Here is a 19513-nt window from a genome sequence, read left to right as displayed (position 1 = left end):
ACTAACAATACCAAGACAAAGTCAGCCTGAAAAAAAAAAACAAACAACAAAAAAAACCACCAAAAACCACCAAAAAATAAATTAAACCTATCCTGAACAAAATAGTGACAAAACACCTGTATTACAAGGCAATACAAAGCTGATGTAATTTAGAGATCATGCAACCTCTCTCCTTCCTTCTGCGCTGAAGCATCTATGGCAGGATGGGAAGGCAGGATCTCTCTCTGCAAATACCCACAGAGCAGAAGCAACTTCCCGTTTTCCTTGCCTCTTATTCCACTTCAGTTAAATCAGCCAGAGCAAAGCATGTAGAGTAGGTGATAGTTCCTTTGGGAATATCTACGTTAGAATCATGGTAATTGGCAGTGAAAGCAATCAGTGAGTTCAGACACTTTCAGAGAAACCTCTAGATGTCTCGATGCTTTCCTTTGTCATCCCCCGTACCTGCATAATAAAAATGGCTACCAAAAAAAACCAAAAAATGGTAGGCATTGTGGCTCTAAATGCATGCATTATATAAAATGCAGAGTTGTACACCAATCTGCTACATGACAAGCTTGAGTCTTTGGATCGCCGACCAAGTGTTGATGAAAAGCCACACAGATTCTTAATTCAGAAACTCCAATTTTTCCTCTGTTACTGTGTTCATTTTCTTTATCAGCAGGGGTTGACTTACACTTTCAAAACTGATTAACATTTCAAAACTGTGGGAGCACTTTGTGTGGCATTTCAAATTATTTTAACCCTTTAGCTCTTTGCTGGAGCTCCTCTTTGATGTTTTATCTTCCTCTTTTTCTTCTTTTTTTTTTTTTTGCTCTGTTTGGAATACAGGTTATGCCAGCATGTCAGCACTTCCAGAAAGTATTTTGTGTTGTGCAGAATGCACTGGAGGCATCAGTTACGTTAACTAAATTTTGGCAGCACAAATAGGTGGAAGTTTACTAGCTTTCACCTCATTGTCTAACCTACTCACAGGAGTGGAAGAAACAGCTTTGCCTTAAGGTTTTGAGAAACCAAATAATTTCCTTAATCCTCTCTGTGTCCTGTTTGTCCTCAAAATATTGTCTTTGATACAGCTGTTTAAAGTCAACAGGACTTTTCCTTTTCAGCATGTTTTCCCCTCAATCTCTTTTTTTCTGTTTTCCCCCCTCTCATATGCTTGACAACAGTGAGGTATGGACAAAGCAGGGACTCACTGCACCCAAAGACCCAGCTTCCAACTCTGCCTTCTCTTCAGCAGTCAAAGCCCATTCTAAAGCATGACTGAGGAATATTATTCACTTAAAAATAAATATGGTACTTGAAGGCTTTTTCCATATCCATACACAAACGTGTAGCTGCAATAATCATTTGCAGCCAAGGAAAACTTAAGCAATGCCTACAGGCTTGTCTTTAGCCCACTCACAAGTTCTGCCACCTGTGAATTAAAAAGGTCAACATCAGTTCAAGTCCACTAATTATGTTGATAACATGGCTAGAGATTCATAGGAAGAATTCAATTCTAATGTCATCTGAGTAAGAACAATCCCATTGACCTTGGTGGAACTTACACTTGAGGACCCATTTTGTTTCATGACTCCAAACATGAATGTGGACATTACTTACCAGCTGCAGTTCTGCAGTGTTCAGGAGGACACTCAACATTGTAAATATTAGTTTATTTTGCTTCTTACTGTTTTTCAGCAAATAGAAGTCCAGTAACAGGAGAATTTTGCTATTCTCTTATAGTTAAGACTGCAGGAATAAAAATACATTTCTGGTTTCCTACAATATATTGGGATAAAAAGCTGGGCAGAGGTCTCCTATTTTCTAGCTTGTCAGTTTTAGGAATTCAGAAAAGTTGTGCATGATCCAGTAGTGAAGAACAAGAAAGAAGAAAAGACAAGAAAGGCACATTACATCTGCATCTGAAGATGAATTACCCATTTCTAAACCTACATCTTTTAACTTTTACCTCTTTCCCTTTCTAACTCTGCTTTGTCTGAGATTCACTCCCCAATGCCCAGATCCTCCCTCAGGATTCCTTGTTTTGGAGATTGCTATTAGTCCTGTCCCTGCATTCAGTGATGGGGATGTTGATTTTAATATGTATTTTTGTAACTCATTTGGTAATGACCTGCTACCACTCTTCTGCACGTGTTAACTGACAGAAGTGGTAAACAGAAACTCTTAATAGTTGTGCCCATAGAACAAAGAGAAATGGAAGATGCAAAACACTATGGAGAACCAATCAAGAATGTATTTAGTGTTCTCAAAATTCACATTTACTTTCTGAAAATGTAGCTGTTTTGACAGTTAGTTAAAAAGAAACCTCCTTCAGTTTTACTCTTTCCCCTGTAAGAATAAACAGCACAGGACGTTTCAGTCAGTTTATCTTTGTTTCATTAAGTAGGGTCAGGCAAAAATAAGAGGAAGTAGAAAAATCTGCTTGTAACATTGGAAAAGCTAGGGTCTTAAAAATCTTACAAAATATGAAAACCATAAGCATTTCTGAAAAGGCTAGCTATTTATTATTTTGTGTTATAACTAGTATTCTGAAATATTAGCAGCTTTTTTGACATTTGATTATTAGGTACAAACAACACTTTTTCAGTTTTGGAGGCAGGTAGTTTACATCTTATTGTAAGGGAAATGGAACCAGAGGAAAGAAAAGTTGGAATGCTTCATCTACATTTCTTCACCCTTTCTTTGAAGTTTCCTGTTAATATTCAGGAACAATTTCCATTTTCTAATGTTCTTCCACTAGTAGTATTTTAGTTATTGATCTTTGTCCATTGTAGATAAAAAGTAAGAAATCTGCTAGTTCTCTTTGATCAGGGTTCTCTTCTTTCCTTCCAAAAAACTTATACACGGAGTTTTTTCTTTTCCTTCAGAAGTGAGAAGTATTCCTCATTAGGAAGAGCATCCCATCATAAAGGGTGTCCTGGTTAGAACGGCTGGGACCAATTCATCCCTGGATGGGTGTAACCCAAAACTGTGTATTCTATAGCCTCCATGCCATTTCCCAAAAACTGCTGTCAGTAGAGGCCTGCAAGGTGGGAAGATGTTCCTGTACCCTTTTATGGAATTCCCCGCTCTGATATCCTTATATGGAATTCCCCGCTCTGATAAGAGGGACTGAGCATCCACATGCCCTTTTATGGAATTCCCTACTCTGAGGGAGGGACTGAGCACTCCCGCCTGAACTGGAGAGTATATAACTGGGAGTTTCAGAGCCTTGGGGCTCTCTCTCGTGGGACCCAGAGGAAGACAGCAGACCACCGCTGCTCCCAACCAGGCTGAGACCACCACCCTCGACTGGACTGCAATCACCACTTCTGACCAGACTGCAGCAGCTCTCCCACCAGCAGGTTTTTTTCCCCTCTCCCTTTGCTTTGGACTTGGGGGTGGGCCAAGGTACACCACTTTTGTTCATACCCCAGGGTGCTGGGTTGTACTTTTGGGTTTTGTGGGTTAAAACCAATTGTCTGTCTGTATAATTGTACTTATTGCATTATTTTAATAAATTGTTATTCTGACTTATAAATCTCTCTTTTGAATTGAGTTCATTTTCCCTTGCTGGTTAACTTTTAAACCAGCACAAAGGGTTGAGGGTTATAGATTCTTTCAAGCAGTTTCCTCTCTCTCCAGGTACAAATTGTTAAATTCCCAAGCACTGTCAGTATTCTGGAGCGTTCACATATTTAGAATACAGCATCATTGGAAGCTCCAGGCAAACCATGTGAAAAAATAGAAAAATGTATTAAAGCCTAAAAGCTAACAAGAACATAGTGCAAATACTTTTCATAACTGTTGCCCAGATTACTTTCTCGGGGGAGTTAGACTAAAGCAGTTACATCAGGAAAACAGGCACACCACAAGTGGGTGCCAGTATTCTCCCTTCAACCCTGTATAAAGTAAAAACACAAAACCCAACAAAAATTTTTTTTTGTACCTTTTCAATAATTTTAATTATTTGAAGGAAGATATTAATCCATATTTCTTTTCATACTCATTCATATTTTGAAATTTTGTTCTTAAGTCCTTTTTCTCTTCAAATTAAACGGATTTCCTGGGGACATATATATCAATTATTTTGAAAGTCTGCAAAAGCCAACAGTGCAAATATTGCAGGCATTTAATAAACACAGAACAGAAACAATACACTGAAATTGTTTGTCATACAAGATCTTGAAACAAGGGAAAGGTCGTACTCTATTCAGAAAACATTTTCTTGAAGTTTGCATATATCCCTTTTTTTTCCTTGTGAAGTTTTAAAGTTACACATACAGTTGCTTGAAGCCTTATGAAACTGAAATGTCAAGTGAGAGTTGCTTTATATCATGTTCTGTCAATCAAAGTAAGCAAGGCTTTATGCATCTGTTGCTAGTATATTGGCACTTTTTGAAGAGTGTTTCGGAGGGAGCGAGAATAAATAAAGATCCTTCAGGCAGTTTCTCATTTATGGATGAGGAATCAAAGCAGTCTGAAACTTCATTTTCAACCTGATACCCTGAAGATTGTTGGCTGATAATTCTGGATGGAACAGCTTATCTGGGAGGATTAGGAAGAACATGGGCTTCCTATTACTGCTGGCTTCAGCCTATTCAGCTGGGCAGACTCTGTCACACATTATCTGTGCCTTTACATATGTCACTAATCTTATCTATATCTTTTCAGCTCCTTCTGTTGGAGCTGTGGTTTCCTGCCATTTCTGCATTATACTAGCTGTATAGGCATTAGCCTTTGCTAACAGCCTTTCTGTGCCATGTCATTCAGTAATGGCTAGTAATGCAAAGGTATGAGAAGGTAATGGTTGTGCTTTATCTCAGATCTTACAGGCCTCAAATCAATGTATTAAATGCACACCTGGTTCCCGCCAGCATCCTCCATTCTCACCCCATCATTTTGCCAATCCACTTAATGAAATAAAATCACCTCCACAATAGAATATCTCTGCAATCATTACAAATAGTGGAAGCAGGCAATTTGGGGGCAAGTGTATATGCTGGAAGGGTGAAACTAGTTTTTAACCAACAAAACAAAACCATCTGGATCTTCTACCATTCTCTCATGGATTCCTAATTCGTGTTACAAATTTAATGATGTTCATCCCTAGGACAAAGTAGCTCAGAAGAAAGAAGAATTAAACTCTCTGAGAGTCCCTGCCCTTTTAAATTTCATAGGTAAGCCCCATCACCACACCTGCTCTAAAATACTTCCTTAGCTCCAGCTGGCTCTCTACCTGCCAGCTAAGCTCCTTTTACTCCTATTCTGCTTTTGCCTTTCAGTCCCCTTGCCACACTGCCACTCCGGTGTCCTCTTTCCTTTCTAATTAATTTTCTGCTGTTTCTTCGCCTCCTTCAGCCATTTTCAACTTCCTCATTCTTTGTTACTGTAATAAAAATTAAAATAAATAAATTTTTAAAAGTGAAGGAAATGAAAGCAGTGAAGTACCACTTTACCCATTTATTTTCCCACTAACAATGTTTTTGACTGTAAAGTCTTTGAGGCAGGGACTGCTTCTGTGTGTTTTCATTGTGCCTAGTACAATACACATTAAAAACCCAGAGAAATACGATAATCAGTCCTTATCTTGATGGCTTTTTTGCATACCATCAGAATGCAAACTAGAAAAACATGTGACTGACCTCTGACTAATTACTCATACTATCTAGCACTTTATTTCTTATTAGTAATTCAGTTGTATATGTGATTCATTTTAATTACATTTAAATAAAATTTAAATTATTTTAAAGCAGGGAAATTTTCCTTCCTGTTTTTACTGTCCTCACACTTTGTTTTGCTTTAAATTGCCAAGTTATTAGGAGTTTGTATCTTGTCTGTTCTCCAAGGTTGAAACAATAAGCTTTAGCTGAGCCTGACAAACATAATTTCTCTTCTCAATAAATAAATGCCTTGAATGTCATGTTTTCCCCACCCCGCTACCACAAGTCCAGTCAGGCCTGTGTCATTTAGCTCACACACATTTTTTATTCTGTTACAAGCAGAAGCAAGAAGAAATGTAACCTATATCCCAAATGTTGCGACCCGCCCCAGAAAGGGGAGGGTAATCAAGGTTCTTAATAAATCCCTTGGAGTGGACTGGAGTGAAAGGACACTGAATAATTGGTTTTAGTAAACATATATATGAAGGGGTTTTTTTAGAATAGATATGTTGCCATTTTGGGTGATGTCATTCTATAGCAATACATCATCTATATATCTAATCTAATCTAATCTAATGGCCAGTCTTCGCGAACGAAGATTTGGGGAAAGGTCTTTTACCTTTCCAGCCTGCGCAATGGATTTTTTAGGTGAGACACAGCCTGCGCTGAACTGAGCCCACCCTTTAATCCGAAGGTTCATCTGCCGGGGCCAAGCAAGCTTGGACAATGGCAGTGAGGTCCTCAGGACGTAGGTTTGTTTAGAGTGACCTTCTCATAGATGGATGGCCTCACAGGGCTAACGAGCTCCATCTGCCCGGGGGACTGGCTGGGATTCGAACCTGGGTCGCAGAGGTGAGAGTCCTGCATGCTAACCACTAGGCCACCAGGGGTCCCCATCTATATATATGTTATCATCTATACAGCAATATCAAAGCATCTATAGCAATATGGCAATATTAAAGCATAGCAATAATCATCTATACAGCAATATCAAAGCATTGTTAAAGCATAAAGGTAGCACTTAAGGAAATGCATAACGGATAGAAAGGGGAAGAAAGGATAATGGTGGAAAGATGTATATAGTCACCATCCACTGGATCCAGTGAAGAAACTTGGTAGTTGCAGCTTCCATATCTGTTGGATGAAGTGGTGGTCTTGATCCGTTTGGACTAGGGGCAGGCTCCACGCAACTCAAAGAAATTATGAGTTATTATACACTTCCAGCTCAGATGGGAATGCCTTCTACCGCTCTGGGGTGGGGAGTTTTACAATGGAATGTCATGGGCCATGTCAAGAGCCTCCACAAGCCTCCGACATCTCCGATGCTGCCTATTGTACCAGCATCAATCTTGGTCCATCATGGTCCAATATTTGAGGTGTATAGCCCAGGCTAGATGCTCAGAGTTCACATAAAGAAAGGACACTGGCATGATAAAAGGCATTTTCCTGCCTTTAGGACTTGCCTGTTTTTAGCCTCTTCCCTTCCTCAGGCAAGCATCTGCACCCAGGATAGCTGGACAATGGCACCCACTTAACTGATTCTTTAGCAGTAATGGGGGGTGTGGGGTGGGGGGTGTGGGTGTGTGGGTGTTTGCTGGGTGAGCAACTGCTTCTTTTCAGTTTGCAAAAGTCTTTTGGCGATCTTAGAATGTGTAAATCACTAGCTGTTTCAGTCTCTGACACCAAAGCTATACGATTACTGCTGAATTATACAGACGAAATAGCCACAGAGAGTTGCATTTACTCCAACAGTGCTGGCAGGTGCAGGAAATGATGTGTTGTAGCAATGGAAGATTACCTTGACTTTCAGACATTCAGAAAAGCTGCTAACTGCAGAACCTGCAAGAACTTCTGGTTTTCAACATTCATGGTCTCTCAAGGTCACAAGGAAAAATTTAATTTCAGACACTTCCAGGGAAATTGTTTTCATTCTTCTAATCCAATTTATTTGTTCTTCCCTATGCTCTTGTACATGGACTTTTTCAACAAGCACTGGGATAAACTGAGCATTTGGTATAAAGTTAATTTTGCCCATGCAGTTAGATATGTCACCAAGTGAAATGTATAGACCTAAAGAGGGCAAGGCTCATTCTCAACACAGAGAATCCAATGTTCCATCAGGTGGACCTGTATTCCTTTATAATACGTACAATAAAAAGAGCTATACAAAAAAAAAAATCTCTTAAATACTTAATTTGTAGTCCGCCCTTGTCAGAGTATATGTCACTTACAAAAGGATAACATGTGGCATGTAGACTCATCATTAGCCCAAGGTAACAGAGGTTATGACTTCTAATTCTGCTTTCAGCCCTGCTACAGAGTTACTACATGACCTTGCGCAAATCACTTAACCTTTATATGACTAACTTTATCCAACAATAAAACGGGGATAGTAAATTTTTAGCTACACACAGCAGGATGATGAGAATTAATTAATGCTGTTGAAATGCTGAAAGAACGCTTAAAATACAGGGCCTAATTTACTCTCTGACTCTCTGTCTTGAGCAGTTACTTCTAGTTGAGCAAAATGAGTGTAAAACCTACCATCTGGGTTTGTTAGCATTGTTCAGATTCACTGTGCTTAGATATGAAGCTCACACAAAACACTCTAGAGAATCAACCCAAAAGAAATCTCAAGTGATTAATTATTGATATAAGTTATATATCCACATACACAGAGTATAACCAAAAAAACATTCAGAATTTCATAGGAGGGGCTCCAAGTCAGCATATGTAAAAATAGACATCTGATTAAAAGCTCCTATCTGGGTTACTGCAGCTGCAAGCAGCTGTCAGGTGGCCATATGCCCACATGTGTGGAAGAAAAAGTGTGCATTGTTCATGTGGTTCTTCAACTTCTGTTTTTTTAAAATTTGACACTAAAACTTCACTTCTTCTGGATTGTGAGAGCAAATTTCCAAAATAAAAACAATAGGATTTTCATTACAGAACTCAATTTGGAAATGTAGTATCATGTCACCTATCAATATATTGGAACTTTATGGGATAGGACCATTACAAAATACACAGCAGGAAGAGCTAGCTAGTATCCATGTCTAGTGGTTGGAATGAGGGGGGAGTGGTACAGCTCACTTTACTCTGCTATTGGCATGCTGTTTTACAGTGGGCAATCCAAATCAGTCCTAATCCAATTTCAATTCCCACATATTTAAACATAAAGATATCCCGATATGGCATAGAACAAGCAGTCTTCAATCTGTTGTCTTACCTAAAGCATGCATGGGTTCATGGTCAAAGCAATCACTTTATTTCTTTCTACCACTAAGGCAGAACACTCAAGTTACTGTAATTGTTGCAAAACTTCATCAAATTAATAGTATATTCACATTCAAACCTGAAGATCAAAGTTATAGAACTGTGAAGAAGTCAGAAAGCACCAATCTTGTCTGTAGGTATCAGTAATACAATTGCCTTATATCAACAAACCCACAGATTATTGGTTCAAGATCATGTGTGGTGTAACTGGAAATACTTCATGGCAGGCCCTAACTCAAGCATATTTTCACATTAACCTCAGAAGATTCTTTATTATAAGGAAAAATTAATTCTTTATGCAATGGGAGTGATTAACCTTGAACCTTCAAAGTCAAGATTATTGAAAGGTGTACGTGCAGGGTGCAGAAGGAAAGATTCTGCAATTTCCAAGGCATTTGGAAACTCATACATTGCTGAGAAAATGAACAAAATAAATATATCTCTCTCCTTAGTTTGCTGTTGCAAATATTCAAGCCCATTTTGCTGTAAAACCTTGTCTCTTTTAAATTATCTAAGCAGGATGTGATCCAATCAGTTAAACTGCAACAAGTCAGAACAACAAAAACACATTTAAATGTCCCATTTACTGAAGATGTTAATTGAAGATAATGATGCACAGGACCCAAGAGATTTGGAAGAAAAAAAAAAAAATAGAAATCAACCCCAGCTTAATGATGTCTATGATAAGGTGTCTAGAGTGGAGAAGGTTGGTGGTTGTTGAGGAACACAGTTCAGGTGGCTCAATGTGCAGCTGCAGTGAGAGCTGCAGGTTGAGCTCTGGGTGGTGAGACCCCTAGGCAAGAGGCCACGACCTCCTGACCCTTTGCATAACAAAGGGCCCAGAGACCTGTGACCCAGCCAGGGCACTGGACACTGAAAGACACAGCAGCAGCCGACAGATCCCAGACTATCCTGCACTTAGACTGTGGGGATATAAAAATCCAGGGGTTCCTTTGTTCCGGCTCCACTCGGAGGCACCCAACTCGAGTTGTTATTTTTTTATTTAGTTATTGCACCACGATTGCATTATTTTAAGGATCAGGACATTGGAGACTCTGCCATGGGAAACCTGGGATGGAGCTGGTAAGGACACCTGCTCTGACTGTGTGTGTGGTGTAGCTGTGAGGGGGCCTCAGTCCTGGCTCAGGGGGTGCGATAGTGACTGCCAGAGGGACTCCTGGATGTCAGACAGGGAAGTTTCCTCAAGAGTGGTGACACTTTTCTCTTTATCTTTTATTAGGACTAAGAAAATCTTTACTTGCACAGTTGATTGGGGCATGGTGCTAATAACATTTAAGAGTTGGACCTGATGATCCTTGTGGGTCCCTTCCAACTCTGAATATTCTGTGAAACTCTGTGAAACTCTGTAAAGTCATTTTGCACATTGCTAAAATTATTTTGCACCTTACACATCTACATTAATATCAGCACAGCAGAAGAGTATGAGAGAAACAGCTAAACACTGCCAAAATATCTTACCTTTAAGCATATTTTCCCCTGGGTCAAAGAGAATAAATGTGCTTTGCTAAAAAAATAAAATAATGATAAACTGATAAGTGGTAATAATGCAACACAGACTGTTTCTATAAGAAACAAGCAAAGCTAAGCCATAATACACAAATGCAAAATATTTTTGGCATTGCATGTTTGTTTCAATAAATAACCAAAAAATTGCATTGACTAATTTCTTCTCTGGCTTCTCCATTTATTGTCTGTCTGGCTTTCTTTATTCACTGTATTCCTTCACCAATTTCAAGAGAGCATTTAAGGAGGTGCTAATTATTAAAGCAGATGAATTTTTCAATTGACTCACATACATACACAAAAGGTTTTCAGATGTGAGGTATGTCATCTGTGAGGACCACCCAAGGAGGTACCCACCTGATGGCCTTGCATTAAATTCCACTGCTCCCACCCTATCATGCCACAGCCTGAGCCAGTCTTCTCAGTCAGTCATACTCCCTCATTCAAGCTCAAAATTGCTCTTTTTCTGGAAATATCCTAAAAGAGTACTACCTCCAAGAAAAATCCTACAGCTCTAGAAATTCCCCCCTTTCTCCTAAATGCAAAGAAAACAGTCACCTCTTCTTATCTTTACCTTCCTCAGGCCGGTTTGTTGTCTTACCCACTGCATTAACCTGACTTTTACAGTATGGCCTTTAAAATGGCAGGAAACTCAACAACTTCATGCATGCAGGTAGTGACCAGTAGACTTTTCACATCATCCAGCTTATGGCATGGACGTGGCTTATCTCTCCTTACTTCACGCTCATTTTTAAAACATGTAAATAATTTTAAGGGGATTTTCCTGTTCACTTCAGTCCTGATGCAGTCTTAAAAAGCAAGTCTTTTGTAGTATACTGACATGCAATTGATGGGACGATATGCTGCTTGCAATACCCTGAGGTTTATTCCAACATGCTTCTCACTTCATGTAGTGAATGAGAGTATACAGGTGGTGCTGAGTGTATTTTTATCTTAAAACAACCTTTTCTTAAGTTATAATCAGTCAGTCTTACTGAAACTGAGTTTATCTGAAATGGTCATTCATATATGAACATGTACCTTGAATGCAATATTAGTAAGACATATTTCTGTATCATCAGATGCCTATTTTCAAATGCCTCATTCTGATAAGGGGGTTTATTTCTCTTATCATGAGTCAAACAGCAAAATAACTGAAGGTGGAACAGCTAAAGATGATACATCCTACCTGGGGTCCCCTCATGCATTTGGTAAGCATTTGGTTTTTATAGATGACATTAATGAAATAAATACATTTGAATGAGTGAGTAAGAGACCAGTACACTCTATGCTCAAGTGCCTGGAAATACTGTTTCTGGAACTAGCACTTAGCTATGATGGCTAGGAAAGATGTCTTTTCACAGTTAGATTGCTTCTGGATGTATCTAGAATGTGGCCTACATCTATCCTAGTAAATGCAAACAATGCTGGAGTGATCCCAACTCCAGGATCCTGTTGTCATTGCAGTGAAATATTAGATCATCTTCAACAGACATAAGTGATGGTGATAACAAAGCACTCAACACAACAGATCAAGCCTTACAAGCCTTCTTTTAATATCTCCATCTGCTAAGTTACTAACTGTTGCATTTTGTGTACACAGTATCAGCATTTTTCCAAATATTTAGTAGAGGTTTTTTCCACATTATCAATAAATTTTGAAAAATTTAAGTGTTTTTTTTTCCCTGCCTCTTCTTAATGTGTAGATTTCAGAAGTCACATTTTTGAAGAACTGGGGAGAGGGAGTATTTGCCTGAAAAATTCTGTATATTCACAATGAATTGTTTTAAAAATATTTACTTTCATATTCTTTGGCACATTTTATTTACTATTCACTGATATCAGAGGTTAAATAGTATAATACCTTGTATGTTTTACAAAAAGGGTGATACTTTTCTGTTGAATCCGTGCTGTATTTGCTATCACTGTTTCACTATGTGCAGTATTTCTTATTAAAGAAGTAATCTTTAAAATGATCTGCTGGAATTCTTCTCTAAAGAAACACATCTAAGAAGGGTATCTATCCCCCCATAAACCCTTTTCTAGCCTATCATAATATACAATCACTTCCTACAGAGAGCACAGGAAATTAGTCAAAATTGAAACTTCTGTTGCAGAAAAGAACCTAACTGACTGCTGGTTTAGGTCTGAAATGTCAACAATTGTATATTCCACTATTTAGATATTAAAAAAAAAACACCAAAAAGGTGTATTCTACTCATTACAGTGCAGTCAAGTTGCTTACAATAGGGATTATCTATGCAGTTGAATCTTTACACTGTTAGATTCCATAGGAATGTTCCCAGCTATCTTTACATGCATAAATCGTAGTAACTTGGGTAAAGTTTTGCCAGAAGCAAATAACCAAACACCCTGTATGAGGACAATGCATACCCTCCAATCAGGATTTAGTAGAATTAACAAAACTTCTATATGTGAGTAAATTCATCCTAAAAAATTACAAGGATGATTAAGCTAAATTAATGCTTATATAACATTTCCTTCTATTTGCATTTTTTTACTTAATATAAGAAGAGCTAGATAGTTTTCTCCTTTGTTGTTGGAATGATGTGCACTGGAAAAAAATTAAATTGTGTTTTCTAAGAAGTATTAGTCTATGTGCAACACTAATATGCCTTTGAAGTAAAGGGATGAAACAGAAGAGCACAGATCTATTGGTGATATAGATTTGTTTTAACTGCTGAATAATTGTTTATTCAGAACGTAAATATAAAATCTGTAGAATCTTGCAAATTCATGAATATATTTTCATGGGCATAAATGCCACAACCAAAAAAAAAAATATGTTGCAGGCTTGGTGAATTTTATTGAATGCTTGATGAGTTTACAAATCTTTTATCTTAACACTTACTACAGTTTGAGACTGGTGAATAATTCGCAATGAATATTTCATCAGACACGTTGCCTTCTTTTTGCAAACAACTCATAGTTTTCCAGATTTATTTGTTATTTGAAATTATTTTTTTAAACAAGTAACCATGTATATTAATCCAGAAGCTTTACGTGCAAATATTTGTCAACTCTGTTGGACTGGTTAATTGTGATGAGCCAGATAAGTCACGATGTATTCTTTCTATTTATGCCATGGAACAAGCATATATTTTTGGAAGAAATATTTACTCATGTGAATATGACATTTAGTTTTAGTGAATGCCCCTGCATGTGATAGAGGAGCATGTGTTCTGTGACCATTTGTGCCAGAAAAAGGCAATCATTCAAATGTCTGTAGAAAGCAAACACAAAAGGAGATTGTGATTATCACATAGCCAACACAAAATACAATCTTATTTTTAAACAGGGGATTGAATTAACAATATGCTGTTGGTAGGGCAGATAAGTGACACTGGGGATGCAAAGACAATCCCAGTGGCAGATATTTGCATATTATTTGTCTGTGTTCCCCTTTTGTAGTTGTTTGGTGCTTTTGGGTACCTTTTGTTAAGACAAAAAATAGTTCCTAGGCAGTAACAAACTAGGCTGATGACAGTAGTAACAGACATCCATTAGTTATCCTCAAAATTCATTTTGTCCCATGCTATGCTGTCTAACCATTGTCCTCAGGGTTGCTTGAGGAAGTGAAAATTACTTCTCACTTTGTAATATGCTTCTTCTATGACAAAGACTAAAAGGAGGTGTGTCAGAGGAGCTGTTGTGGGGTCCTTAAATAAGTGGAGGATACATCTAACCAAGGAAATCTCCCATAACTGAGTCCAATCAATTTAACCTACTAGGTGCAAAATTACAGTAATCCAGCTTAGAAGCTGGCATCTGTTTTCATAGAACAATAGCACACTGATAACTCTACAAGATCAAAAATTTCTTTCTTCCTGCCACATGTGTTTTTTTTCAAGTAACTGATCCAAAATGGGCAATCCCCATTGTTGTCTTCTCTTTACACAGACTGGCTTCTTCATTTGAAGAGTCACACCTAACACCTAACAGCCAGTGTGTTTTGTCTGAGATGGAAATGGTGAACACCACAGAGTATGAGTAATGAGCCAGCTGTGCATAAACAGAGATTAGGAAGACAGAGATACCAGAGCCAGCTGTGCCTTTATTTTATCTAGACACTTGTCGAAACTGGCTTTGATAGTACTACTTTCCTCCACATTATACTAAAAGCTGTCACATGTACTGTCACATAAATTCAGCCCAGAGAGAGAATAAAAGTATGACAATAGCAGGTACTAGTATTAACACATTTCAAAAATCCAGAAGTACAAGGATCTTGATTTACAGAGGTATTTGAAGCACTGTCATTCGATTTCGGTGGGAATTAAGTGACCTGTTTAGGCATTTAGATAAATCTTACTAAACACTCATCTTCACCTCTAGGCAGGGAATAGCTCTGTGTGTCTGATTTATAGCATTTAAAAGAGGTTGCTGAGGCTTTAATTCAACTCTACCAGTACATTAAATACAGATCCTAGTCTGCATAAGACTCTGCAAAATAGTTAGTTAGGAAATATTAGCTAACAGAGGCTATTACCTTAAATCTTTACCTCCAGAGGTTCTTCAAAGATAAAAGAATTTTCCCTCTCAATGGTGGCAAGACTTTTTTTTAGATTGTCCAGGAGAAAGTAGCAGAAAGCACAGAATCTTTTCTCAGCCACACCAAAACCAGTGATTCTCTTGCCCATAACTGAATTCCACTATTAAGTATGTGGTTGAATAAACATCAGCCAAACTTGAGCATGTTATAATTATTTGGGGATTTCTCGTTAATGATTATTGTGCAGACCACTCTGCTGCATAGACAAAGTATGAAGATCTGAAAATATCCCTATGTATAGTGAAATAGCAGTATTAGGACCACAAGATAGTATCCTTTCCCTTGCACTGACAACACTCCCAGTGTAGTTCCTCAAAAAGGAAAAAAGGCGGGGGGGTAAAGAAAAAGAAGAAGACAAAAGGCAGGAAAAAAAGCAGCTGCAGTGCATGCATGGTGTAAGCAGTTTACTAAGGCATTATAGTGCAGTGTCATGTAGGCTGTTAAAGAAAATCTGATACTCTGGTGATAATGTGTATATTCATTCAGTATAAATGTCTAAGTTCAAAAAACCATACAATAAATGACAGTTGCAAGGTCGGACTTCCTTTGATTAACTACACTAGTGTAATGAAATCCAACAGAGCAATCACTGAAACATTTATCTCCAAATGTAAATCTTCTTGAACTCTGAAAAAAACGTGTTAGACAATGAGAGGTGATATATAATACAGCCGTATTTCATATCATGAAAGTGGAAGCAGTTGGAAAGAAAAGGGAATGTTAAAAATTTGTTATGCTGTGTTTGGCAAGAATGAGTCATTCTGAATGTGTCAATCATGATAATCCAACATATTTTTAATCTAAAGGTCAGTGGAATCATTTTCTATGGTGGTACAACAGTTATGCCAAATATGAAAGTAAGCATTTATAAGACACTTTCAAGTATTGACACAGTACCATAATGTGCCTTGGAGAATTAATCTCAACTTTAATGGCATAGGTTGATCATGGTAAGAGAATTTTATTAAAAGTGTGCTGATATAACCCGTGACACTTGCATTTCAGCTAGGCTGTGGTGTTGAATTCCCATATCTCAGGCTTGTCTTAACTGTAGAGATGGAAGGTGTCTTTTCTACCAAGAGGTAGCATGTGCTGTCTACGAGAAACCTACTGTTTTACTACAGATTTCTTCGTATGTTACTGGTCAGGCAACTGGACAGTAAGGTATGCAGTTTTTCCTAGAAAACATGTCTGCCAAGTGCTATTAATGCTAATAAAAGATTACCTGCACCGGTAGGAAACCTAGACCTGAGGAATTCTTCTCCATACATGACTTAGGACATCACAAGTTTTCCATATGTCGTCATTTCCCTGCTGTTCTGCCCCTTTTGCCTGCGTAGTTGACTACAGTCTGAGACGAAGTTTTTTCAGTGGTGAGTAGAATTACACAAACATAAAATGCAGAACATGGGCAACAGGAACAACACAACCAGAAGGAAAATATTTTCCTTCTACTGTTGCTTACACAGAGGATTTAATGGGGAGAGGCCAGAGAGTAAAAACTGTGGTGAAGATCTCTGCCATCACAGCGAGGGAAACTAAAGTCAAAGACAGCACTGCTGGTGTTGGGATATTATCTTCTGAGATGCATGTGGCCAGAAGAAGGGAGACCCTGGAGAACAGGCACCAGAAACACAGCACTGGAAAAGCATCTTAGTGATTGTCTGGTATTTCCTGCTGTGTTAAGTGAGGGAGAGAGTCCCTCTACCCCTCTCTCCCAGCCTTTCCACCATCAAGTTAAAATATTGGGTTTGCCATGGAATTAATGTATTCTGTTACATACACATTACATATAGACTATAGGTCATATAATATAAAGAGAGTTGATGTTACTACTACGGACATGATCAAATTTGGTGTGAGTGGATCCAATTTCCTCTGCCCATTTACACTGGATCTAAATAGGTACTGCAGGATTCAGCATCCCACTATTTAAATTATTTAAACTATTTAAACTATTTAAACTATTTAAACTATTTAAACTGATGTTGATCTTGGTAGACTGAAAATGCTTACATGAAGAACAGAACATTACAATAGTCATTGTAAAATCCATATGCTAAACCTTGGTGTTCCAGATTGCTTTTGAACAATACCTCAGCACTTGCTATAAAACAGGACTCATAACTCATAACACAAGATTTTTTTGAGTTATTTGATTCAAAGAAATGAAAGTCTGAACAAAATGTTCTTTCATCAATAAAATACAGCATTTCACAAGCCATACTGTCACAGCTTTTATGAAGACTAAGTTAATTAATGTGAAAGCGTATGTGCATGCTAACTTGTAAGATTCAATAGCCTTTGTCTTGGCCCAAAGGCCTTAATACAACACAAGAGGAAGTCTCATACAGCGAGTAGAGTGTGTGTTGGGACAGAGTAAAAGATGTTACTTGATCATCTTTTACTGATAAGGAGGGGATGAGACTCTACTGGAAAAGAAGGAGAATTTTTTAGGATTTTTTTTCCTAACACTAAATAATCTTTTTACAATGAAATATCATGATGGACTCAAGGGACAAAAAATATAGTTTAACTTTTTTCCAAATCACAGTCAACATCCAAGCCCCAGTGTCCATAGATAGCCACTGAAATTCCAACACCAACATAAGTATCCTGATCAAAGTTGCTCATTCACTGTTGCCATTAATTTCTTTGAAAACACTGACTGTTAAATGGAAAACATACTGCTTACTGCTCCTAAAATATTTTCTATTGTGACTATAAACTTCTCATTGGGTTTTTCTTCTTATCAATTCTCCTAGTTGATAGATAGCTTGAGACTGAAAAGAACTAAACAGCTCTTTGATTTCCTCAACTCTTCTCCCAAATGTCTGCAGAGTTGTGCAACTTTGTGGTTTATATGAACTTCATTTAAAAGTATCTTTTCCTTAAACAAATTTTGTAAAATGGCATCAACTACAAAATTATCAGCATCTGTACGCAAAATTCAATACCATCACTGATTGCAAAAATATTATGGAGAATTAAACAGAATTTGATTTGTTGCACATTTTGAAGGGCAGACATGCTATGTCACATGGAGTTTGTAGCGTTATAGGTTATACTGTAAGCAGCTTCACTCACATGATATGAATTTCCTTGACCACCAAACCCTCCTGACTTTTGGGAGTGCTATGTACTCGCGGAGCATTCCCACAAGCAGGAAAAGAGCAGAAGCAGTATCCCCAAGATTGAGAAAAAAGACAATCAAGGAATTCTCCCCACACAGTCTGAGAAAGGACTTCTGCTCAATAATGTTTAAGCATGTGTATAAGAGAATAAAGCATGGATGTAAGTGCCGTACATGATTAGTAAATACCACAAATGAGACCCTTAGGAAGGCATGGTTGGTTTTGTTTCACTCAACTCTCTGGATGCATTCCTCCCATTGTGGGGTTCCATTTCCGAAGGCTCGAGGTGGATAGGGAAGGGGTTACTCCAGCTCCAGGGGTTTCTTCAGGGTCCTGGACGCATGGAGGGGTATGGTGCTCACTCCTCCCCCCCACCCACGCGGTCCCATGGCAGCCGGAGAGACAGCACACAGCACGTGGAGAGGAGGCGAGAGAGCGAGTTTATTGTAGGGTAGGGGTTTATATAGCTCTTGGGAGGGTCAAAGGAGACCATGTAAGGTAAGGGGTCTTACAAAACACCAATCAAGGAACAGCCAAATAAGGAAGGGGTTAACAAGGTCCAATGAGAAGACTTCTTGATATCTTCTCAGGACATTCCTGAGACAGAGATAAGAGTTGGCCGTGGGGGATTTTGGGAAGAAGAAACATGAGTTAGCAAAGAGACCACAAAAAAGCCATTTTAAAACATGCTTAAACCACAGTTTCCCCATATAATGCAGGTTTACTGCTACACAACTCTTCTTGGGCCATGAGATTGTTATTTATTAGAAATTGAGCAAACCAACTTAGCCAGCCTGTCTTAACAACTCGATTAACCTGTTTTCAAAAAGAGGATTTCCAAACCAGCCTCTAATTCGTATAAATGGTAGCACATGATGAAACTGAGCTGCCTACAACCTAGAGAGAGAGTTGATTTGGAACATACATCACGTGCTTTTTTACAGAAGGGAAGGCTGGGACCACACAAAGGGAGTCTGCCTGATACCCACCACAGCAGGGAGTCCTGCAGAGACCTCTCCTGGCAGAGTTCAGGAAGTCACTCATTGACTACGGTGAGCCTCTGCAGACTCACTCTTCTGCTTCCCGAAAGACAGATGAACCTTGAAAATCTTTACTTGTTCTTCTCTTTTTTTTTTTTTTCTTTTTAGGTCTGTTTTCCCCGGCCCTCTTATGGAGCTATTTCCACAAAATCCTGATGGTTGCTTTATTTCTGATGGTAGTTGCTGATAATGGACAACTCTAGTTTGCAAGTTTCCATAAAAGATATACTGTGGTGTGGGGTAGGTAGATTATGTCTATTATAAATTCTTTGATATGTCCCCCAAACAGTGAATAGTGAAAATGTGTCAACATTTGAA

Source organism: Neopelma chrysocephalum, unplaced genomic scaffold (assembly GCF_003984885.1).
Source record: "Neopelma chrysocephalum unplaced genomic scaffold, ASM398488v2 Primary Assembly neopelma1_96936, whole genome shotgun sequence".
Taxonomy (NCBI): Eukaryota; Metazoa; Chordata; class Aves; order Passeriformes; family Pipridae; genus Neopelma; species Neopelma chrysocephalum.
The sequence above is the reverse complement of the archived record's forward strand: the minus strand, read 5'-3'. Positions refer to the sequence as shown.